Source organism: Amblyomma mixtum, chromosome 2 (genome assembly GCF_055824585.1).
Source record: "Amblyomma mixtum isolate Tamu chromosome 2, ASM5582458v1, whole genome shotgun sequence".
In the NCBI taxonomy this organism is placed as follows: Eukaryota; Metazoa; Arthropoda; class Arachnida; order Ixodida; family Ixodidae; genus Amblyomma; species Amblyomma mixtum.
This window is the reverse complement of record NC_143013.1, coordinates 145,673,875-145,698,414: the sequence shown is the minus strand read 5'-3', so window position 1 is coordinate 145,698,414 and position 24,540 is coordinate 145,673,875. Positions and strand designations below refer to the sequence as shown.

Below are 24,540 nucleotides of genomic sequence, written 5' to 3'. Positions count from 1 at the left end.
GCGATCGGGTGGTTCGCCCGCACACTGGCTCTATGTACAGCGTTCGCAAAAAATATACAGCCCAAGGGGTTTGCTTCCATTCCGCGTAGGCGGGTAGCACATTTGACAGTCCTAAGCTTGGGATGATTGCGGGCTTAAGTCCATCCCGCTTTCGTGAGATTAGGGCCCCTGAGTGCGAAAGAGGAGCCGGGCTGCAGGGCTCAGAATCAGTCCGCTTGGGCCGTACACTTTTGACAGAGACTCTACACGTATTTGCGCATACCAAGTTTTTCGTGGAATAGGAAGCGCATGCATTTTATTCGGTCACGTTTGCGCCAGGGTAGCCAACCGGAATCCTTTCTGGTTAAACTTCCCTGCCTTTCCGCCTCTCTCTCTCTCTCTTTGCGCCAGTTTTGTAAGCAGTCTAAACCTGCCTTTTTTTGCCAAAGTACACCAGCTACATTTTATTTATTTTATTTATGTCATACTGCAGATCATGTCACAGATACAAGCAGAACAAATACATATTAAATAACACAGATACACGGGCAACAAGTAAAATAAAAAGAAAAACTAAAAATAAAAAAGGCATGCAGAATGACTATGCGCTTACATTTTATCGTGTCAGAGAATTCCACTCGCTGATGGCACGCGGGAAGAAGGCAAATTTAAATGTGTCAGTTCTAGCAAAGTACGGGGTAAGTGAACCGGGATGATGGTGGCGTGTGATGCGTGTAGCTAAAAACCTAATATACGGTATACAAATCTTACCGCTTTAATTTTTACAGATTCCAGGTTGTTTATGTCTCCTTTAGTCTTTAGGTCCTAAACAATTGATCTATGTACTATGACAGGGCGAACTGAAATTTTGTATCTATTTATTTTACCTCGTGTGCACAGTTCTTAAGTAACCAAATTTCACATGACCCTCTTTACAATTCCCTATATGGGCTGATTCCTTCATAGATCGGATGTTTTAATTATGCCTAGATATATGCAGCTCTCTACCGTTGCGAGAGTGCTGTCACATATGGAGTGCAAGAAGCTTAACGGCTGCGTTTCCGTGCTACGGTCATCTCAATTCATTTGTTTTGTGTTTATAGTGATTTGCCATTCTGAGCATGGCAGCAGATTGTAGAATTCCTCCGCGGAGGCACTGGCTTTATTGTCCTTCGGTCGACGCACGAGCTTTATCTAAAAATGCTCATTCATGTCACCAAAATTGCTTGGTGACTGCAAAAGGTTCACCCACCTTTTCTTTAACCACTTTTGCACAAGCGTAAAACAGTAGTTTGGGTAGTCGTTCTGTTTAAATACATGTCCAAAAAAAAAATTGCCTGCCTAAGGAAGCGTAACCTGCTCAAGAATCCCCTGATAAACGTTTTTGTGTCGGGGCACATTGAATTTCGTGAAGGAGACCGGCTCGACAAGCGGAGAATCAGCCCTGTGCCACCCTAGTCCAGGATTCTTGGGCATGAATTTAAATTGGGAGGTAACTGTGGGATATTGAAATGTACTCTTAAGGAAATATTGAAGTCAATGGTACATTCTTCAGATGCGCAGCTTAATGTTTCTTTTAAAGCTTGCCACTGCTCGCAATCAGTATTTAAGACTTCCATAGAAAACCAATGGGCAACGTTTTTCACTACAGCAACAACGTTGACAGGAAACAAGTGAAAGCCTACTGAGGGGAGATCTGCGGATGTAGAATCTGTAGTGAAATCTTACAATACATGAAAAAAATTGCGTTCTTAAAAAATTACCGTTCAAAAATACGCTTAAGTGTCCACGATTTCTGAGTGTGCGTTCTACATCCAATCCGTTTTAGGGGACGTAACGTATACACTGAACAAGATCACACCACACAACAAGAACTTCCATTCGTCTAAGGAAATCACACTTTCTACTTGGCCAGCTGTCGGCAGGAGATATGGTCCTTTGCCCGCTTCATCCTACGGCTGAGAAAAGTATGAAATGTATGACCGAGAACGTGCGCCTCTTACGTTTGAATGGAGCTGCGTTGTCTTCAACGTCGTAGGGAAGCGGACGGCTTGACCGCTTGTCGGTGGGCACGCTGACACAGCAAGGCTCGAGTCTAAGCGCACGCTTAGGTCCCGAATTAGGAGGAATCAGCCAGCTCGACACACGCTGCGATGCTGTAAGAGATCTGCGCGACGCTTTCGCTCCTGGCGGCTGGAGACTACAACTCGTCTGAGGGCTCGAAAGCCAGGATCATGTTAGGCAGCAGACGCGGGATGTAGCAACAAACGGGCCCGTCGTTAAAAAAAAAAAAAAATCCGCTAGAAAAAGGAAGCAGACTTAAGCTCCATGCCGTGAGGCCTAATTGTCTGCTCTTCTGTGCTGTTATCGTGCAGGAAGACAAAAAGAAGACAAATGTGCGTTCGACTGTATGCGCTTTTCAAAGTAAAACATTATTTTGTTATGGACTTGTATCAGGAGCACAAGCCTCGATTTCTGCTCGTATGACGGTGCGACCGGCTCGTTGTTCAGAGACGCCGCGGTATCATGAACGGCCGTAGCAAATAACGGTCTGACGGAGTTGACGAGAAATAAGTTACGGATAACGGAGGTGTTCATCAATCTCTGTTCGTCCAAAAGTTCATTTTCCGCGAAAATATTTTTTTCTTTCCAATTCTTACAGTTTGTCTGTCATAAGCTTTATCTCACTGATGGACAGCGACAGGCTCACTTTCCGGTCGCATTGTTTAAAGAGCTTTTCATCTTTTGGCGTCTGATGCCCGCCGTTGTATTAAGGACTACATAAACAAAGAAAAACTATACAAGAAAGAGGTCAAATAAAGGACCATAGGGGAGGACGCTGTCCTTTTCTAGTTGTTTTTATATCTCCACTCAGACACGCGCCAATGCGTTCAGGTAATCTGGCAATATATGTGCAATGGCATTAGAGCTGGCCCCGCACAAAAATCCCCCCATTGTCGTAAAATGCCCTTATTAGATGGTACAGTTATGTCCATGATGTAAAAAATAGCGCACAGGGAACACACGGGACGGAGAGTAAACGACATCATGAACGTTATCCAACTTGCCCAACTTTCCGCTTTGCTGACAGTTATGTCACGTGAAGAGATGTCACGTGACCTCCTGAACGACAGCGCACCGCCAAATTTGAATATCCAGGACCAGAGGATGAGCTGGGATGCTGCGATATGCACATCGCTACCGGAGAGGGCAAGATGAGCAGGGGCCGTCGGGGTGTCACGTGGGATGGTGACGTAATAAATGAATTAACACATCACGGCTGCCAACGGAACCCGCGATGGCGCGAACAGAGCAGCTTCGTCGTTGGCCACGGAATGAGACCACTATGCCATCGCAGCAGCCGAACATGCCGCGTCTCTCGCGCTGTGCTTTGGGTGTCGTCGTCTCCACCAACCTTCCATCTGGGCGCAATGGATCCAGAACGCACCACTGTCGCATTGCCCTCCTGAGGTGACTTAAGAGGGCCGGCAATTACAATGACGGCATTTTTGAACTTCACTGTGCTCTAAAAAACATGTCACGCTTGACAAAGTGGCAATGGACATGATCGGTAGCGTCTCGCAGGGGTCAAGAAATGAAGAATACTTGGATGTGAAGCAAAATATGAATAAAGGCCACTGAACAAAAGTAACTGAAGCGAAACAAATTTCAGGCAGGCAAAATTCCAGGGGTGCACTTTAGTCTGCTTAGGTGCCGTAATGCGAAAGCATTTCTCTTCGCATCCTTCCTCCTCATGCGCGTCCGCCATGGAAGAAGGAAAATTCAGGACGAGAGGCCTTCATATTACCAATGCATTGGCGAAAGAGTGGCGGTAGTGACGTCAAAACTTGGGCTTAAAAATGGGGCCACAAGCAACGTTGTGGTTGTTGCTATTAAAGCTCCGGCCACTAGCAACGGCGTACGTCGTCGATGTTGCTAGGTGTTGTGCATTTTCTTTTTTGTTGTTGGGCGGGTGGGGAGGGGGAGTGTGCGCCTTCCACGAACGGCATCGTTTCCCCGTGCCCGAGTTTCTTGTCGCCCGTGTGCCCTCCTTCACTTTTGTGTGTGTGTTTTTGCTACGCACGTGTGTGCCCTACGGGGGGCCAAGGGGGGCCGGAACAGTGCGGTCGCACTCCCGGCTTTGAGCGCTGGTGGCTGGCCCGGGATGATCGGGTTTCGTAGGGGGCGCCCACGAGGCACGTTTGGGCTCGAAACGGCCTAGTCAAGGAAAATCGACCGAGCCCCCTCGGCAAGACCGTGGCCTCTTCGACGGCTAAGAGAGACGGTTGTGACGTGCGTTCCGTCTGACCACTCTTTGGGTATCTGTACCGTAAAGTTAGCACAGTTTTCTTTGTTTGTGCGGTAAATAATGCGTCTATGTGTCGCCACTATCTCTTAAATATGCACCGTCGCAAGATTTGAGTCTCACATTTCACAACACTTGGGGCCCGAGTGCCCGAGTATGTTTCTCCGTGGCAGTGTATGGGCTTTCGGGATGGTGTGTTCTGCCTTGCGTGCTGAAGTCTACATGCCTCGCGTAATGACGTTACGCACGCATCTAGGATTGTTGTTAAATGCGGCGAATAACCGCCGATTTGGTATCTTGTTCGTCAAACTTGGTGCGATCGATGCATTGAAATGAATCTCGCGAAAAGGTGGCACTCCGGAATCGCGCTTGGACGCGTGAACAAGCGTTGATTGCTTCGGTCACATGACTTTCATACTTCGCCAAACAGCACAGAAACAGAAAGGCGCTCTCGGCGATGCTGAGCTACGTTTCGAAGGCCACATGGCGTACGCTAGTCCCGAGGAGGATGGTGCGCGGCGCTAAGCGGCGCGCAATAGAGTCTTTCACGGCCTGGCGTCGGAAAAGGTACACCACACCTGTGCCCCGGTCTGCGTCTAGGTGTGTGCCTGCGAGGAGGGAGGTGTAGGAGTACTGCGGCGAGCGGCGCGGTTTCGAGATGTCTCCTTTCACGAAGCGCTTGAACAATGTAGCGTCGGCGGGGTCTCCAGCTGTTCGTCGTTCGCTCTGGGTGCTGGCATCGGATCACAACGACGCATTTGATCATAGATGGTCTTTCGCGCCCGATTTGTGCCCTGAAATTTCACACTACTGAAGTGTGTCACATCTGATTAAGCAAAAAGTAGGAAATTGCATCTTTTGCAATGCCGGTATGCTATTGGTGCGGAAGTTTTGGTGGACAAGAATACATTTGCTCCCAAGTGCAGGTATCAAAGCAGGTACTAGTAAGCAACTCATGCACGTGCTAAACTATATAGACACCTTCAAAATGCGCGCTGAGTCGTACAGCTACACTGCAAAAGAATTTTTTTTTGATACATGCGTCTTCTGCGGCACATTTAAAACAAGATCGGCCTGAAATCTAACTCGAGGACCTTCCAGCTCATCAAGAGCCTTTGTTTGCATAAAATCTCTGAGCACGATGTGCACGTGCAACCTTTGCAAAAGGCAGCATCACTCGAAGCCTTGTGCAACATGGGACGTCTTGGGATAGCGGTGTTGAGCGCATATGGGCTATTTGATTCATGCGTCTTCATCACATTCAGTGCATATCGAACATAGAGGGTCTGTTCTGAAAGTAGTAGGACTGGTTTTTTCCTGGGCGAATGGGCGGACGAGAGGTGGTCTGCGCGTGCAGGATCGTTGAAGGGGGATATTGGGAATGCTGGGGAAAATCGGCAGTCGGCTCTCGGCCGTTGAAGAGAGGAGGTCGCTCGTACTGCGAACCCCTGTCGAAACGTCTCGTCACGCAGAATCGTCGAGCGTCTACTGGATCAGCGATACGCGATCAAATTTTGAGTAAATCTTAGTAAAACGGGCAAAGAGACTAACAACATGATTAAGGAGGCCTACGGTGACGCTTCCATGGGTAGATCAGGGGTTTTTTGAGTGGCACAAGCTTTTCCGAGAAGGTAAGGAAAGAGTGGAGGAAGACGACCACTCCAGACGCCCTTCGACCAGCAAGACTAACGAAAATGTGTAGCGAGTGAAACATTTACTTAACAGTGATCGTAGAAGGAGTATCAGAATGATTGCTGATGACTTGAGCATTCCTCAAACCCAAGTTTTTGAGATCGTGACAGAAAACTTATCCATGAGGAAAGCGTGCGCGAAGTTGGTGCCGGGAGTGTTGTCAGAGGAGGAAAAGGCCAACCGGTAGGATCTTCTTCATCATGTGAATGAGGACCCCGACTTTTTGCCCAGCACAAGGCGGCAACGCTTCCTCAGCCCCCCTAGAGCCTCGACTTGGCCCCGCCAGACTTTTTTCTATTCCCGAGAATAAAGTCAACGCTCGAGGGGAATCATCACGGATCGGTAGAGGTGGTTCAAAAGGCCGTGACGAGGGAGCTAAACAGCATTCCGGTCCAGGCGTTCCTGGAGGCGTACGAAAATTGTAAAACTCATTGGCAGCAGCGTGTAGGTGCGGAAGGGTGCTACTTTGAAAAATTGTAATCGTTTGTAATATTCTCTTAAATAAATTTTGTTTAAAAAAATGAGTCCTTCTACTTTCAGAACAGACCATGTATTCCTCTAGTTACAAGCATGGTCACCTTTTTCTGCTTGCTGTAGGCTAACGAGTGTGGCCAACATAATGTGGGAAGTCTTGATCTTTGCAAAGCATTGGTTGTTTATTATCTTCAATTGCCAAAGTACCGCATTAACAGCACAAATGAATTTTGGTCAAACATTAATTAAGGCTCTCTCGACTAACACAAGCAGCCGCTGAACACATATGGAGCGTATTGCTTCCGTAGCAGCATGCCACTGTAAGCAATGGTACCCCACACTGAAAGCAAAGCAAATGTTTCGGGTTAAAAGGTGCTAAGTGTGAAAGTTAATTGTTGGCTTTCATCTGCAGATATTCTAGTCCTACAGCAAAGTGTGTTCATAAGAGCGGCCTGCAGACAATTCATAATTTGAAGAACAAAACTTGCTACCATCGTCAAACACTAGCTGCCCTGGTACTAACGCAGGTTAGACGATGTGTTTCATGCAGTGAGAACATAAATAAGCACTAAAGCTAAATATGCCGTCTACAATCATGATATGAAGGCTAATGATAGTTCAGAGTGAAAAATATGTAGAGAAAAAAATGTCTCAAAACGCGTGTACACAGATGCATTAGTTTACATGAAAATAAGGGAGGGGGACACATCCTCCAATTTGACACAATAAATCTTGCTACCACCTGTAAACACCGGATCCCCTGCTACTAGTGCAAGAGACAGAAAAAAAACCCGCGTATACATAGAAAGCGAACGAATTAGCACTGTGATAAAATATATGAAAGTTCACAGACATCAGCAAAGCAATAAAGTGCACGTGCCTGGTTATATGTATTTGCCCTAATTGCTCGAAATGCTGCATAAGACTGTTAATGAAAGCCAAATGCTTCTTCACTGGCGGTGGTGGCGCAGCGGCTACGGCATTCAGCTGCTTAGCATGAGTTGCAAGTGTTATCTCAACAGTAGCGTTCACTTTTCACTGTGGACAAAAAAGTCAAAATTTCCGTGTGCTGAGTGACAGTTTTAGAGACCCCAGATGGGTGGCATCAATTTGTGAGGGGTTCCATGTACCGTGTGAATATATTACAGCTACAATACAGCTTCAGGGCATGAACTACAGAAAAAATACTAATCCTTAATAATAGCAGGTTACACATCTGCGCATAGATCAATTCATGAGTTATCACAGTAAGTCATGGTAGAGAGTGGCAAGGTGCACCGGTTTCTTGACAACATAAATTGAACAAGGGAGGGAGTAGCCTCAGGGTGCTTGCCAACGTTTAGGCAAGAGGTCTTGTCTTCGCCCAGACAAAGACAAGTTCTCTTGTCGAAACATTGGCAAGAGCCCTGCGGCTGTTTCCTCCTTTGTTCATTTTGTGGTGATCACAGTCATATGTCATGCTAGCTGAAAAGTATGTACGAGTGCTCTTCAAACATTCTCTAATACAACTTGCAAAGCACACATGCAGACATATGAAGAAAAAAAAATACATCTGTAATGTAATAACAACAGGTGCAAATTGCATACGATACCCATCCTCAGGTTCCAGTGACGAACCTCAACTAATTGAAGACAGACAGATGAAGAATTTATTTCCAAAAACTTACTTTGGGGTCAGCCTGGAGATTTATGCAAAATACAAGTGTGCAATACTTTGACTGAATAAGCTTAATTGACGAAAATTTTCTATAAACAATTGCTATCCAGTTTTTACTATTGTGCATGTACTCCTTGAGCGGCCTCAATCGCTGCCCTATCAATCATTGCTCAATCAGTATGTAGCGCGAGTAGAGCAGGACATTACACGAGGTACGATACACGTATTTGCATCGCCATATTCTGTATTGCACTCTCAGCACAGAGATTTCTTACTAATAGCCTTCTTAATGCGCCCCGCCGTGGCGGCTCAGTGGTTACGGCGCTTGGCTGCTGAGCCGAAAGACGCGGGTTCGATCCCGGCCGCGGCGGCCGAATTTCGATGGAGGCGAAATTCTAGAGGCCCGTGTACTGTGCGATCTCAGTGCGCGTTAAAGAACCCCTGGTGGTCGAAATTTCCGGAGCCCTTCACTACGGCGTCCCTCAGAGTGTGAGTCACTTTGGGACGTTAAAACGCAATAAACCAATCAACGAACCAACCAAACTTTCTTAATGCAGCGCTTAATGACACACGCGGTACATTCATGCCGCACTTCAGTTCCATGTCAAGCTGGTCTCTCTCACCAAGAACGTAAGGATTGCTCCACTCGTCAGTCGGACTGGATGCGACGACGCCAAGGGTGCACGGTATCGGCCCACTCCTGTCGACGGAGATTCCTTTTCAAGAAAGCGCGCAAGTGAACTTTGTGCAGCACGCTTCGTTTGGTCTAAGCAGATGAATGGTACGACGGAACAGCGCTGGTGGACGGGACGGAAGAAGACACAAACACATGCGCTGAACTAACAACCAAATGGTTTATTGCGATAGAGGGGTGGGGGTGAGGTGCAATATAAAGCACAGAAGGGATGCAAATGTGGGACGAACATGACATACATACGGGAACTATCAAATCATCACTGATGAAGAAAGGTGAGCTCCTGTGGGAAAAGAGCCAACGATGGTAGGCTTACACATGAAGTACCAAAATCGTGAATGTAAAATGCCTCTCAAATCAGTTGCGATGTGTGATCTCTATACTTAGCGATGGTAGTGGTTCGGTTCAGAAATGCCTCACAGTCTTTGCAATCTGCGGAAGGAATGACAATGTTATTTCGGCGTGACTGGTTTTCAACACCGTTCGCGTGTTCCGTAGTCGTTCACTGACGCGCCGTCTGGTCTCCCCGATGTAAAAACGGCTTGTAGACTACGCCCAGCAACAGTTGACAAATTTGTTTCGGTGTTTCTTCTGACAAGCCTTCTTTCCATTGTGAAGTTATCCACGTTGAAGTTATCCACTTCCAAGCGCGTTTATTCCGTCCGTGGGCAATATTTCGTGTCCTCATTGCGCGCCTTTGATTTGTTGGAGTCGTCGAGGTCTGGAAATAATAAACGTTACTCGATTGCCTCCTTTCATGCACCCGAAAGGGCAACATTTGGCCGTACTCGGCGACACCGAGCACAGCTCGAAAGCGCAGCTTGACGCCAAAACACTACGCTGGGGCCATCGTTGCATACACCGGTCAGACACCGTGGAACCACTGCACTGGTTATATATTCTCGATAGGCCAATCTGTGGCGGTGCAGCGAAGAGAACATTAGAGATGCTCTCGACTCCAGCGATTTTTCATTGCGTTTTCATATCCTTGCCTCTCGTGGTCGAATAGTGAACTACATGGAAGTGTTTCTCATAACATCCAACAGATGGTCACTACAGCATGCAGTTTGGTTTTCCAGCGAGGCGGCATGTTATGGATTTGCTACCTGAGGAGCGCGACGCATAAGTGCTAATGGGCTACAAGGGTTGAAAGAGCAGACGTAACGGAACATTGTAGCGTTTAGTTCCTAAAGATGTCCCATGTATGCGACGAAAAGAAACGGTAGTTCTGAACGAAAAAAAAGGAAGATATTGAGGGCTGCAGTATTGTTTTAAAGGCACGATGCAAACTACACCAGGCCGTTTGCTGGGTGGGTGTCGCTTCTTAAGGAACTGCTTCGTGGCTGGCGCGGCAAGCAGGTTCTGAATTTTTCTTGCGACGCTTTGAAATATTCTGTTTTTTCGGTGGCCACATAACTGTGGAACATGTTCTCGCGTGAATGTATGCAGGAAATAGACTTGGCGTCCTGGTTCAGAAAATCTGAATACTCGTAATGCAGCAAATGCGTCCTGGGTTATAAAATTCGCCAATTGGCTGCCTGGAACTGACGTCACCAAATTTTATTTATTTATTTATTTGAGGGCATTTTTGTAGGGGGATACAGTTGCAAAACATACTTTGTCATGCAGATGACACTGTGTACAAAACAAACAGACAAACAAACAATAAGAATACAACACATTCCAATACTCAGCAAACTTGTAACAAAAGAATCATGAAAGCAAGAAAGACAAAAAAATGGTTAATTCAACAAAAGTCGAGACAGAGCACTTTCAAAAGAAGACTGCGGGGCTAAGAGAACTTCTTCTGGCAATTTATTCCAGTCATGCACTGTTCTGGGGAAAAAATGAGTTTCTAAAGACATTTATACGGCACTGGCATTCTTGAACCTTTAAAGAATGATCTAAATGGGAGGATATATAGCTGGGAGCTTTCATGTATGAATCTTTAGACAAACGTTTTGCACCTATAAAAATATTGTAAAATAGCTTAAGTCTAAGGTATTTGCGTCTGTCTTGCAGTAAAGGCCAGCCCAAATTTTTGCACATCTGAGAGGAGCTTTTGGTGAAATCACAGTTTGCGGACACAAACCTTGCTGCTCGTTTTTGAATTCGTTCGTGTTCGCTGATAAGTGTTTTTGTTGCACGTTCCCAAGTCGCACAACCACATTCTAAGATGGGACGCACGTTCGTCAAGTAGAGTGTCTCCTTGAAATCAGCAGGTGCCTGCGTGAAATGGCGTTTAAAAAAGTTTAACACACGGCTAGCTTTGGCAGCAATATAGTTTACGTGATCGTTCCAAGAAAAGTTGTTTGCGAAGATAACACCTAAGTACTTGTAATTCTTAACAATTGATAAGTTTCTGTCGCCTAAAGAGTACTGGGTAGGTAATGGTTGCTTTTTATTTGTAAATTGCAGAACTTTACACTTTGAAAAATTTAATCTCATGTTCCATGTTTTGCACCATGCTAGAACAGAGTCGAGGTCATTGTGCAATTCATAGGAGTCGCTTGGACAAGTGACGTCACGGTAATTGCAACAATCGTCCGAATACAATCTGACCCGACTGGAAACCCGGTCAACTATATCATTGATAAATATTAAAAAAAGAAGAGGTCTCAAAACCGATCCCTGGGGAACACCAGATAAAACAGCAATATCTGATGAACTTACACCTTCAAGAATAACGCGTTGCTTTCTACCGACGAGATACGTTTCGAGCCATTTCAGCTGGGTGGGTGGAACTTTGAGGGTAGCCAGTTTCAGTAATAATAAATTGTGTGCGACAGAATCAAAAGCTTTTTCAAAATCCAAAATATGCAGTCAACTTGGTTACCATTGTTAATTGAGAAAGCGACATCATGAGCAAGCTCTATCAGTTGCGTATCGCAAGAAAAGCCCTTTCTGAAGCCATGTTGCATTGGACAAAAAAGTTGTTATCCTGGAGGTGCTTAAATAAATTAATGTAAATGATGTGCTCAAGCGATTTGCATATGACACTTGTAAGGGAGATAGGTTTATAGTTGACAGTTTTTGTTTTGTCGCCACTTTTATATAGAGGAACTACGTTGGCGCTTTTCCAGTCATCGGGCAAGGCGCCGACATCCATTGATTTTTGAAATAGAGTTACTAAAAAAGGAGCGACAGAAACTGCACACTTCTTCAATGTATAGTTCTGGATACGGTCAGGACCGGGTGCCGTGTTTACCTTGAGCTTATGCAAAAGTAACACTATTCCATGTACTGAAAAATCTATGACACTCATCTCCGTAAACTCAATCACGATATGGAAATCGTCTGTAGGGCAAGCCGATAGAGAAAAAAATGACTGAAAATACTGATTGAACTGTTAAGCCTTGTTTTGCAGATCCGAGCTATAGTTGAAGTTATCTATAATATCGGGAATGTTGTCTTTTACACGCTGCTTACTTTTTACATACTTCCATACTTGCTTTGGAGTATTCTTCATTTTTCTGCCTAGAACACCCAGGTACGCACGTTCGGCCCTGCGCACCTCTCGCGTTATAGTCTTGTTCAGCTCCTTCAATTTACAGTGCAAGGAAGGCTCTGGTGACTGACAGCACCTACGGTATAAGCGGTGCCTTTTGTTTATCAACGTTCGAATGGCGGTGTTCATCCAAAGCTTTTCTGTTCGACACTTCGACGAAATGGTGCGTGATGGAAAATACGTCTGCACTAAGGACAGGAGTTTTGTCTTCAGTAAGTGCCAAGTGGAATGCATATCAAGTCTGGAACTGTGCATGATGTGTAAATTCTGGGAGAAAGGCATCGAGTTCACGCGAAAGCGAGATATAGTCCCCTCTGTCATAATAAAATACCCTACGTGGTGGCAGCTTTCGGCGGTGCTCGGCAAAACAGGATAATCTTGCGATTACTACTTCATGGTCGCTTAAACCGGGAATTGTGGTGGCTGAAGAAACGAGGGTGTGATTGTTGCAGAAAATCAAATCAAGTACATTTGCACTACTACAGCCTATTCTAGTTGCGCATTCCACAAACTGAAATACGGAATGCGTGTTAATCATTTCACGAAAAGCACTATGGAGAAGCGATGTAGTGTTTATATTTGGCTTAAGGGAGACCCATTCTACATTAGGTAAATTAAAATCACCACCTAAAATGACGTAAGATGCATCCAGGGTTAATAGGATGTTGCTCAATTGAAATAGGGGTTGCGGTGTTTTAAGGGCTGGAGGTGTGTAAAATGAATCAATAGCCATTGAGGAACCATTAGCCAGTATTACATTACACCAGACCATTTTGCATGTCTTGCTTTCTGTGTTAAGAGGTATGCTGTTCAGTCCATTATCGACAATGACAAATACACTACCACAATGCTTGTGACGGTCCTTCTGATATACACTGTAATTAGGCGCAAATATGTCGCAGGAGCCGCCTTTTGTTTCGTCCAACCATGACTCGGTGCCAATGACCACATGTGGCTTAACCAATTCCAAGAGTGCAGCAAACTCCCCTTTTTTATTCTTGAGGCTGCGGCAGTGGACGGCAATAATTATCAAGTCGATTTTAGGATCTGCTCTTTTCTGCGATGCAGGATTCCTTGATGGCTATTGGTTTATGCTTTTCACGGCATCAGTAGCGCTGTCATACATGTAAACTTGTTTCGCCAACTTTAATTTGTTGACATTAAGTTCGAAGTCACCTCCACGTTCCTTGGCAAACTGTATCAGCTTCTTCCGCTCTTTCCTTACTTTATTCGAGTAGTCTTCACTGATAGCAGAACCCGTATCTTTTAGTTTTGAGGCAGCTGGAAGTAAGCGTTGCTTGTCTTTGAAAAATAAGAATTTCACTATAATCGGCCGGTATTTTTCAGGTGAGTAACGCCCAAGTCTGTGCGCTCTTTCCATAGCCATCGAGCTAAGTTCTACACTTTGTTTCTCAGAGCAAAAAGTCAGAATCCGTTCTTCACACAGTGTCCATGTTTCATTCTCAGAATCTGGATGGCCAAAAAAGACGAGGTTGTTCCTTCTTGATCTGTTATCTAGATCGTCATGGCCTGTGTGCACTGTCGCAAACGAGGGAACAGCCGATTCGACACGAGACAAGATCCTTTCTATCGATTCTTTTAACTGTGGGACACATTATGCGCGATCTTCAGCGCACAGAACCTTGGCCGCGAGATACTCTACTTTTTGTTCAGTGGCCAGCTGATTACTTCGAAGCGAACGAATTTCGTCAAGCATGTCAGACTGTTTTTCCAAGATTAATGGTATCTGCATAATAGCATTAAGCATTTCCTGTTCTTGTTCTTCGGTAAGAGGACTAGGATTCCGCTAGACATCCCCGGCAAGCAGTAAGAGCAACTTTGAAAGCAGACAAAAAGAAAGGCAATAGAGCAGCACAATCCTAAATGTATCGTGCGACATGCAAGCATGTACAGGCATTGGGTGGGATCTGACCGAAGTTTTCTGAAAGGTTTGCCATTTACGAAACGATAGGAGTAACCAACCTGTAGAAACACGAAGCGTAAGTGCCTGGCAGCCATGGCGGCGCCAGATCCCGAAATGGTCGGCTGCGGCGGCTGCTTTAGTAGTCTTTCGTCCGAGGGTGACCATGGTGGCCAGCAAGGGAGAGAATCAACCGCAGGCAGCGCTGTCATGTCCAGTGGTGACTTCAAATCCAAGGTAATGCAGATGAAGGGCGGGCACGTATACAGTCCTTGCAAACGGTGTAATCAGGAACAGGACACGTTGCGTCGATGCTGCCATGATAAGCAGTCACCATCTGCATAACCTGTAGAAACACGAGGCGTAAGTGCCTGGCAGCCATGGCGGCGCCACATCCCCAGCTGATAATGCCATCGAATTGCCAACACATAATGAAATTATATGTCCCTGTGATTTTTCTGCTCCTGTACAAGGCACCTAAGGTGTTTATGTAAGCTCCTGTTTATGAGTATTCAGTTACTCCTAATATTGCCTAAAGATGTAACTGTGAGCACTGCCTATGGTTGTTGTTGCCAGCGCAGCGATTGTTTGTCTGTATTGTATGGCGCGTTCAGAAGGTAATGCGCTCTTTAATATATCTTGACTCCCGCAGAATCCTGAACAGACTTGCAGCTTTGACAATGATCTACATGAGTTAAATGTTACTCTGGCCTCTGCCGTACTGGAAGTTAAAAGTATAGAAGCTTCAGCCCACACATACGTGCGGGTGCGTTTTCACATATGAAAATTTATTTTCGTATGCTTTGAAACTAGCGAATAGAACAAGGTATTTTAAGGACCAGAATTGGACCGATGATTAGAACGTATTCACGGTATTCTCAATGGCACTAAGCGATGTTGAGACGCGGGTCCTGAGTTGTCGTCGGGACGCGGGTTCGCTGTCACCGACCGGCAGGAGCAATGACGAGGCGGGGGATTGATTAGGAGCAACATGAAAAGATAAATGTATATATTCACATGTTTACAAGCAGCAGGGAAGCGCGCGCTACATGACGAGATATATCACAACAGGAAAAAGACACGAACAAAGGAGACGGGAGCCCTTATATAGAGTCGGCACAGACTCCCGCCCGTTTTCGTCCAATCAGGAGCATCCTGGTGGCTGACTGGCCTGGCAAGCTTGAACGCCATCCTTGGGAGCGTCTTGCTGGCTTTCCGGCCCGAACGCACAACGCGCTCCACGACCACGACGCGCAGGCTCGGAGAAACGCAGGCCTGGACGACATCCTTGGGAGCGTCCCGGTAGCTTTCCGGCCCGAACGCACAACGCGATCCACGACGACGACGACGCGCAGGCTCGGAGAAACGCAGGCCTGGACGCCATCCTTGGGAGCGTCCCGGTAGCTTTCCGGCCCGAACGCACAACGCGCTCCACGACGACGACGCGCAGGCTCGGAGAAACGCAGGCCTGAACGCCATCCTTGGGAGCGTCCGGGTGTTGGAAATATCGCGTTAACAACAGCGACTACCATGTAATTTTGGTCTCATCGTTATTTTGGCTTTGTGGCATGCAATACAGAACGACCGTCTTAAAATGCTGAGTTCATTAATTATTTATTAATGCTTACCGGTTTAAAAGCCATTTCCCAAAGTATGTGGAAGAGAGAGGGTGTGGTAGATGGTCCTTCGCGATCACAAAATGATCAAGGGAGGGGAAAACCTCAGGTTGCTTGAGCCAACGTTTCGACAAGGGGACTTGTCGTCGTCTGGGCAAAGCGTTCATCATTGGCAGGGATTAAATAGGGCCTTCGTTCTGAGGAGGAAGGCCCCGGGGGTGGGGAAGGAAAGTGGTGTGAGAGGGAATGCGTGTCAGGAAGGGGAGGGAGGTGAATCTTGATTCGTTAAGCTGAAATAGTGAAAAAACATATATCCCGGGGGTGTGTAATGAACAAAGGCTTTGAAGGGGCTGCGACGGGGGGTTGGCGCTGGATGGACCTGAAAAACTCAGATAAGAGGATTAGTCAGCGTGGTACAGGGAAATGAGAACAAGGCAAACAAAATAGGCTGAGCCTGGAAGGAGAAAGAAAAGGGGGGGGGGGGGGGGGCATTTCCAAGGAAGGAAAAGGCAGGGGGGGGATTTATTTATTTATTTTATTTATTTATTACATACTGTTGGCCTCTCTTTGAGGCCGTAACAGGATTGGGTGCACATATGCATGAAAAAAGTACACAATAAAAGACTGCAGAGAAGGAACTTTTCACTCTCATAGAAAGAAACATGGTAAATGACACATGGTGACAATGTTAACCGTTTTGAAAGTGGTTTGCTACCTTCGACACGAATTCTTCAGGAGTGAGCTGGCTTACAATTTCAGAAGGCAACATATTCCACTCACGGATTACATGCGGGAAGTATGAAAATTTGAATGCATCACTGTGGTATCTATATTCAGATAGATGTTTTTCATGTTTTGTTCTTGTGACACGTGTATTAGGCGTAAGCAGGTATCTAGTTTTATCAAGTTTTGTGTCGTTATTCAAGAGGAGGAACAAGAACTTAAGCCGCCACAGTCTAGCTCGTGTGTGAATTGTAGATAGGCCGGCTTTTTGTAAAAGCTGTGAGGGAGAGTCATGGCGACTGTATTTGTTATAAATGAAGCGGACAGCTTTTCGCTGAACACTTTCTAATCTATCAATATATTGTTACGTTGCCCGAAAGGCTAGTCACAAGCAAGGGCGACCGGAGCGCAGAGCGAACAACACAGGAGGCACCGAACAATAGCGCGCGCACACCAGTCAGGCACTTCCTTCTCATCGTCTTCTGTGAATATCCGTTGCATGGCCCCCCGTCCGGGAAAACACCGTCACGGTGTACTGGATGACGTCGAGCGGCAGGGCGAGAGGTAGGGTTTCAGGCGAGAGACGTGGACGATATCACGTTGAAGGTGGCGGGAGGAAGCGGGCTGGAAGGCTGGAGCGATCTCGTAAGTGACAGCAGTTACCTGGCGCAGGACACGGTACGGGCCAACATAACGGGACAGAAGTTTTTCAGAGAGGCCGACGCGGCGAGATGGGGACCAAAGCAAGACGAGGGAGCCAGGAGAGAAAGAGACTGTGCGGTGACGGCGGTTGTAGAACTCCTGCTGGGAGGCCTGCGAGGCGAGAAGTCGGGAGCGTGCAAGTTGACGGGCGTAGTCAGCACGGGCAATGGCGTCTTGGGCGTATTCAGAGGACGGAGCAGCAGGAGTAGGCAGCAGCGTGTCCAAAGGCAATTGGGGCTCGCGGCCGTATAAAAGGTAAAAAGGGGAGTAACCGGCTGTATCATGGCGGGAGGAGTTGTATGCGAAAGTAACATACGGGAGAGCGAGGTCCCAGTCGCGGTGGTCGGGGGAAACGTACATAGCGAGCATATCGGTCAGAGTGCGGTTGAGACGCTCAGTAAGTCCGTTTGTCTGCGGGTGATAGGCGGTGGTGAGCTTGTGCTTAGTAGAGCAGGATTGAAGAATGTCGTAGACAACCTTGGACAGAAAGCAGCGGCCGCGGTCGGTAAGAAGCTGGCGGGGAGCACCATGGTGCAATATGAGGTCGTATAGCAAAAAGTCCGCAACATCTGTAGCTGTACTGGTTGGCAGTGCCCGCGTGATCGCATAACGGGTGGCGTAGTCCGTGGCAACTGCAACCCATCTGTTGCCGGAGGTGGACTCTGGAAACGGACCCAGAAGATCCAAGCCGACGCGATGAAAAGGTTCTGGGGGCACATCAATAGGTTGAAGTGTGCCAGCTGGGAGAGTAGCAGGGCGTTTCCGGCGCTGACACTCATCGCAGGCTGCAACATAGCGGCGTACGGAGCGGAACAGGCCGGGCCAAAAGAAGCGACGTCGCGCACGGTCGTATGTACGCGATACACCCAAGTGGCCAGCAGTGGGGAGATCATGGAGTTCATGAAGGATAGCAGGACGAAGGTGCTTGGGGACAATGAGTAGAAGGTTGGGGCCATCCGGATTGAGGCTGCGGCGATACAAGATTCCGTCAGAGAGCACAAAGCGCCGCATCGAGGGATCAGACGGGGTGGAATTGAGGCGGTCGATAAGTGATCTCAAATCGTCATCGCGGCGCTGTTCTTCGCCCATGTTGGCAAAGACAGAGATAGAAAACAGGTCGGCTTCGGTGGCAGTGCCAAACAAGTCACACTGGCCAATGGGGTAACGTGAGAGGCAGTCGGCATCTTGGTGTAACCTGCCAGACTTGTAAGTCACGGTGTAATCATACTCTTGCAGACGCAATGCCCATCTCCCAAGCCGCCCTGTAGGGTCCTTCAGAGAGGAGAGCCAGCATAGCGCATGGTGGTCGGTTTTAACCGTAAAAGGGCGGCCGTATAGATAAGGACGGAATTTGCCAACTGCCCAGACAAGGGCTAAGCACTCACGTTCTGTTATGGAGTAATTGCGCTCGGGCGCAGAAAGAAGGCGGCTGGCGTAGGCGATGACACGGTCCTGACCGGATTGTCGCTGAGAGAGCACAGCGCCGATGCCGTAGCCACTGGCGTCAGTACGGACTTCGGTGGGGGCCGCAACATCAAAGTGCGCCAAAACTGGTGTGGTGGTCAGCTTGGCGATCAAAGTGGAGAAGGCTCGTTCTTGGTCAGGTCCCCAGACGAAGGTGGCGTCTTTCTTCAATAGGTCGGTAAGGGGACGGGCGAGGTCGGCGAAGCCCTGAATGAATCGACGGAAGTACGAGCAGAGCCCCAAGAAGCTTCGGACGTCGTGGCAAGATCGGGGAAGGGGAAAGTCTTTCACGGCCCGGATCTTATCGGGATCAGGGTGAACCCCCTGGAAATCAACGATATGGCCCAAAATAGTGATCTGACGCCTCGCGAAACGGCACTTCGAGGAGTTAAGCTGTAGGCCGGCACGACGAAAGAGGGAAAGAATCTGGGAAAGGTCTTCTAGGTGGGATGAAAATGTAGGCGAAAATACAACGACGTCGTCCAGATAACACAGACAAGTGGTCCACTTAAATCCCTGCAAAAGGGCGTCCATCATGCGCTCAAATGTGGCTGGCGCGTTGCATAGGCCAAAAGGCATTACTTTGAACTGATATAGCCCATCAGGGGTCACAAAAGCGGTTTTCTCACGGTCCTTCTCATCGACGGCAATTTGCCAGTAGCCGGAACGAAGATCTATGGAGGAGAAGAATTTGGCTCCGTGTAGGCAGTCAAGGGCGTCGTCAATACGCGGCAGGGGGTAGACGTCTTTTTTAGTGATCTTATTGAGATGTCGATAATCTATGCAAAACCGCCATGAGCCGTCCTTTTTCTTCACTAGTACCACTGGAGAGGCCCAGGGACTGTGGGATGGTTCGATTATGTTCTTGGAAAGCATTTTTGAGACCTCGTTGTTTATGACCTTGCGCTCGGCGTGGGAGACACGGTAGGGCCTGCGGCGAATGGGAGGGGCATCGCCGGTGTCAGTGCGGTGCGTCACAGCGAGAGTTTGGCCCAGTGAGGTGTTGTAGACGTCAAAAATGTCGGAGAACGACTGGAGAAGGTCACGAAGCTGAGAAGTTTGGGCGGGGCGGAGATCGGTGGGCATCATGGTCGTGAATGCGTCCGAGGACAGCGGAGTGGACCGCGGTGGGTCTGGTGGGTCGCGATTAGGAGAGGCATCTAATGGAGCCACAGGGCACTGGGCGAGTGGGGACAACGTAGCGACGCACATGCCGGCTGGAAGCAGCTGTGAGGAGAAGCCGAAGTTCAAGAAAGGTAGAGACAGGTTGTTGGCTGTGACGGTGGCGATGGTATGGGGCAGGACAACACTGCGGGTCAGTGCGAGGTCAAGGACTGGCGCAACGATGTAGTCACCATCGGGAACAGGGCGAGAAGGTGTGAGGGAAACGAAAGATAAGGCTTGAGGGGGCAGGTGGGCATAGTCGGGGCAGGTCAACCGGAGCGACGAGTCGATGGGGTCAGGATTGAGTTGGGGAAGCTCAAGGTGAAGGACACCCTGCGAGCAGTCAATGAGGGCAGAATGATCCGACAAAAAGTCTAAACCGAGAATGAGGTCATGGGCGCATGTGGTAAGGACGGTGAACTGAACCGGCGTACTGTGGTCACCGATTGTCAGGCGAGCGGTGCACAGTCCCTCGACAGCAGGCATAGCACCATCCGCGACGCGCACACAGGACGTTGCAGGCGTAAGGACTTTGCGTAGGCGACGGCGGAGGGCAGCACTCATCACGGAGATATGGGCACCGGTGTCAATAAGGGCTTGCACAGGAACACCGTCAACTGTAACGTCTAGCAGATTGGGTCGAGTCGTCAGTAGAGGGTTTGAGGTCCGGGTCGTTGATGCAGCGTCACCTCCGGGAGCTGCATCACTTAGTTTTCCCGATGAGAGGGGTGGTAGGACGCAGCAGTCGAAACACGAGGCGACTGCGGTGAGCTTGAGCGGCGGGCCAGCGGCGAAGGCGAACGGGAGGACTGTCGTGGAGGTTGATCGGCGGCCTCAGACGTCTCGGATGGGCGGCGGGGTGAAAAGCGGCGTGTGTAGTGTGGACGGTAGTAGGAGGTGTCTCGCGGGGGTGACGACCAGGGGCTGCGGCAGTGGCGGGCAATGTGGCCGACCCGAGAGCATTGAAAACAGATTGGGCGGTCGTCTGGCGTGCGCCACTCATTCGGATCGCGGTAACGCCGTGGTGAATAATAGGTGGGACGGAAAGGGACTGGAGGTGGTGGCTGTGGGGACGAGTTTCCGATTGCGCACAAAGCCGGAGGGAGGTTGAGATGGGCGAGTTCTTGCCGCACGACAGCCTGAATAAGCGACACGGAAGGCAGTGTGTCATTAGGTGTGGTCGATGATGTTACCACAGGGGCTAGGGCTTCGAGTTCACGGCGAACAATTCTTGTCACAGTGTCGGTGACAGGAGGAGACTCTGAGGGCACTTGAGTTTGAAGTCGTTGGTCCTGGCAAGAAGATGTAGCGGCCGTGTTTGGAAGTCGGGAAAACTGCTGAGAAATGCGACAGCTTTTGACTTGTTCGAAGCGACGGCACTCCTTGATAATGCTGTCAACAGTTGTGCAGTCTTTGCAAACGAGCAGATGAAAGGCATCGTCAGCAATGCCTTTCAGCACGTGGCCCACCTTGTCGGACTCGCTCATGGTGGCATCGACTTTGTGGCAAAGTGCCAATACGTCCTGTATATAGGCCACGTAACTTTCCGTCGACGACTGCGCACGAGAAGCAAGCTGTTTTTTCGCAGTGATCTGCCTATCGTCAGGTCTTCCGAAGAGTGCTCGCAATTTCTCTTTGAATATATCCCAACTGGTAAGTTCTTCTTCGTTGGTTTCAAACCACACCCTCGCCGTTCCATTCAGATAGAAAATTACGTTAGCAAGCATTAACGTTTGATCCCACCGGTTATATGCGCTTACTCTTTCGTAAAGGCTTAACCAGTCGTCGACATCGGTGCCGTCGTTTCCCGAAAATGTACCGGGGTCACGGGACGAAGCCATGACCACGAAAGGAGCAGCAGAAGTTGTCGGCGACTCGCTGGGTGGGGCCATGATGGTAGTAGCACCGGTTTGACGACCGCTTCGGAGCTCCGTGGTACTGGGAACGATACCCCGCACCTCCACCAAAGATGTTACGTTGCCCGAAAGGCTAGTCACAAGCAAGGGCGACCGGAGCGCAGAGCGAACAACACAGGAGACACCGAACACTAGCGCGCGCACACCAGTCAGGCACTTCCTTCTCATCGTCTTCTGTGAATATCCGTTGCAATATTGTTTAGTGTAGGGCAACCAGGCAATAATACTGTGTTCTATAACTGAGCGGACAAGTGAAATGTAGGCTAACAGTTTTGTTTCAGGTGAAGCAAGTCGAAGGGAACGTCTTACGGTATAAAGCGCGGAATGTGCCTTTGTGGCAATGTGTGTCACGTGCTTGTTCCAACGTAGATCGGAGCTAATAATCACACCAAGATACTTGAATTGCTCTACCTTTGCAAGGGACTTCTGTTCAATTCCATAAGTGAAGTTTAGTGGTTGTTTCTTTCTTGTGACGGTCATGCAGACGGTTTTCTCCAGGTTGAGGGCCATCTGCCAGTTGTCGCACCATTCCGATATGTACAGCAGGGATTTGTTAAGCAGTATTTGGTCGGCAGAGCTATTGATTTCTTTGTACATCACACAATCATCCGCAAACATACGTACTGTTGCATCAATATTCTTGCACAGATCATTAATAAAGAGAAGGAAAAGAATTGGGGCGAGCACTGACCCTTGTGGTACGCCAGATAATACTGCTGCTAAATCCGACTGGCTGTTTTCAAAACAGACAAACTGTTGTCGATCAGTTAAGTAGGCTTTTATCCAATTAGTTATTGAGCCGTTTCCAAGAAAGTGAACTAGCTTGTAGTGAAGTTTAGAATGAGATACCCGGTCGAATGCTTTTGAGAAATCAAGGAATACCATATCTATTTGCCCCCCTTTGTCTATTGTCATAGCTAGGTCGTGGACAGTTTCTACTAATTGCGTTGTCGTGGACAAACCTTTTCGGAAGCCATGTTGATTGGGAATAAGTAAATTGGGGTTTTCTACAAACGTTGTAATGTGCTTCAAAATTAAATGTTCTAAGATTTTACAAGCCGTACATGTAAGGGAAATAGGGCGATAGTTAGAAGCATTTGCTGGGTCTCCTGATTTATGCACCGGAATTACCTTGGCTATTTTCCACATTTCTGGGAGTTCTGCATTTTCTATTGATTTCTTGTATAAAATAAGCAAATACTTGGAAATCCATTCAGCGTAACGTTTCAGAAATGCGTTCGGTATATTGTCTGGGCCTGCCGATTTTTTCGTGTCAAGACTGAGAAGTAGGGCAAATATTCCTTCTTCAGTTAGTGTTATTTCCTCTAGTGTATTGCTGCTGTCGTTAATATGGGATTCTATCGTATGGGTGGTGCCATCATCCAGCGTAAACACAGATTTAAAGTAATTGTTAAAGGAAGTGGCTGTGATTGGTGCAACATTCGGATCAGGTATACTCTTTCTAGTCCTTGAGTTCAAGTACCGCCAGAATTTATGAGGAGCCGTCTTAATAAAGTTAGAAAGAGTGACGTTCATATACTTCTGCTTGGCCGCTTTCACAGCTTGTTTGAGTGCTCGTGAATGGATGCCGATTTTCGTAGCGTAACTTGACAAGTACAGTCTGCGTTTCAGCTTTCTTAGGCGTGCAATTTTGCGCTTCAGATGTATGATCCCTCTGGTTATCCATGGGTTTGTTCGGTGCACTGGCTTGGCTTTCTGTGGGATATACTTAGATACGCAATCTTGTACAATAGTTACGAAAGTCAGCCATAACTGGTTGACAGACATTGAGGGATCTTGGGAACTAACGCAGAAGTTTGAGTATGACAGTTGCAATTGATCAAGAATGCTGACATCATCCGCGGCTGACCAGTCAAGAATCCATGTTTTTTGCCTTTCAAAAGAAGTCGATATGCTTAACGGGAGGACACATAATGTAGCCTTGTGATCTGATAGGCCATCTACTACCTCGCTTGAATAGTTTGCAAATTGAACTATATCGCTAATAAACATAAGATCAAGAGTGCTAGTACTTTCTTTTGTAACGCGCGTTGGGTCGCGGATTACTTGCATGAGACCGAAGTTAAAAGAGATGTCAAGCAGTGCTTTTGAGCTAGGTATGTCTGCATTACCGTGATGGAGTGTTTCCCAATTGATACCGGGAAGGTTAAAATCGCCTGTAAGGATAACTTTTTTTGACTCGTTTAAGTGGTGTTCCATGAAGTCTGCCATCAGGCATAACGTTTCGTCGGTATCATCAGGCGGGCGGTACATCGTGCCTAGATAAACCAAGTACTGACCCACAGTGACTTTGCACCAAAGCGCTTCAACGCCATCGATAGCTGGCATGGTCGCTGCGTGTATGCTATCTTTGACCAAGATTGCCACTCCACCGCCACGTGTACATCGGTCTTTACGCATGACAGCATAGCCAGGCGGGAAAATATCCGCATCTGATATACTGGGAGAGAGCCAGGTTTCTGTTATGGTGATAACGTCAGGGTTATGTTCGATTAAAAAGGCTTCAAGCTCAGATGCTTTATTCACGACGCTTCTGGCATTTATGTTGGCTATTGTTAGAAAGTAGGGCGTAACGTGTTTGCTTAGTTTTTTTCCTTCGTGGTTGTTTTTTTCCTACGGTTACTTTCGTTTCCGTATCACAGTTCCAGGTATAGAGCACATCGTTAACTTTAATCTTGTCATAGACCAACGAAACTTTGTCAC

General features: G+C 47.7%; 1 protein-coding gene across 4 annotated transcripts in view; it reads right to left on the bottom strand.

The window, feature by feature from the left end:
- The window catches only part of LOC149361164 (sulfotransferase 1C2-like), a 73,612-nt gene that overhangs the window by 30,220 nt on the left and 18,852 nt on the right, over window positions 1-24,540 (bottom strand). The window contains exons 1-4 of one of the 4 annotated variants that reach the window (XM_089572601.1): window positions 15,860-16,259; window positions 14,294-14,577; window positions 10,895-11,028; window positions 8,732-8,808 (exon numbers count right to left, since the gene is read on the bottom strand). The gene's annotated coding sequence lies outside the window, so the exon portion shown is untranslated. Of the gene's footprint in view, window positions 1-8,731; window positions 8,809-8,950; window positions 9,524-10,595; window positions 11,029-14,293; window positions 14,578-15,859; window positions 16,260-24,540 lie in introns of those variants that run through there. The other 3 variants (XM_089572600.1, XR_016288914.1, XR_016288913.1) reach the window with 3 other exon arrangements.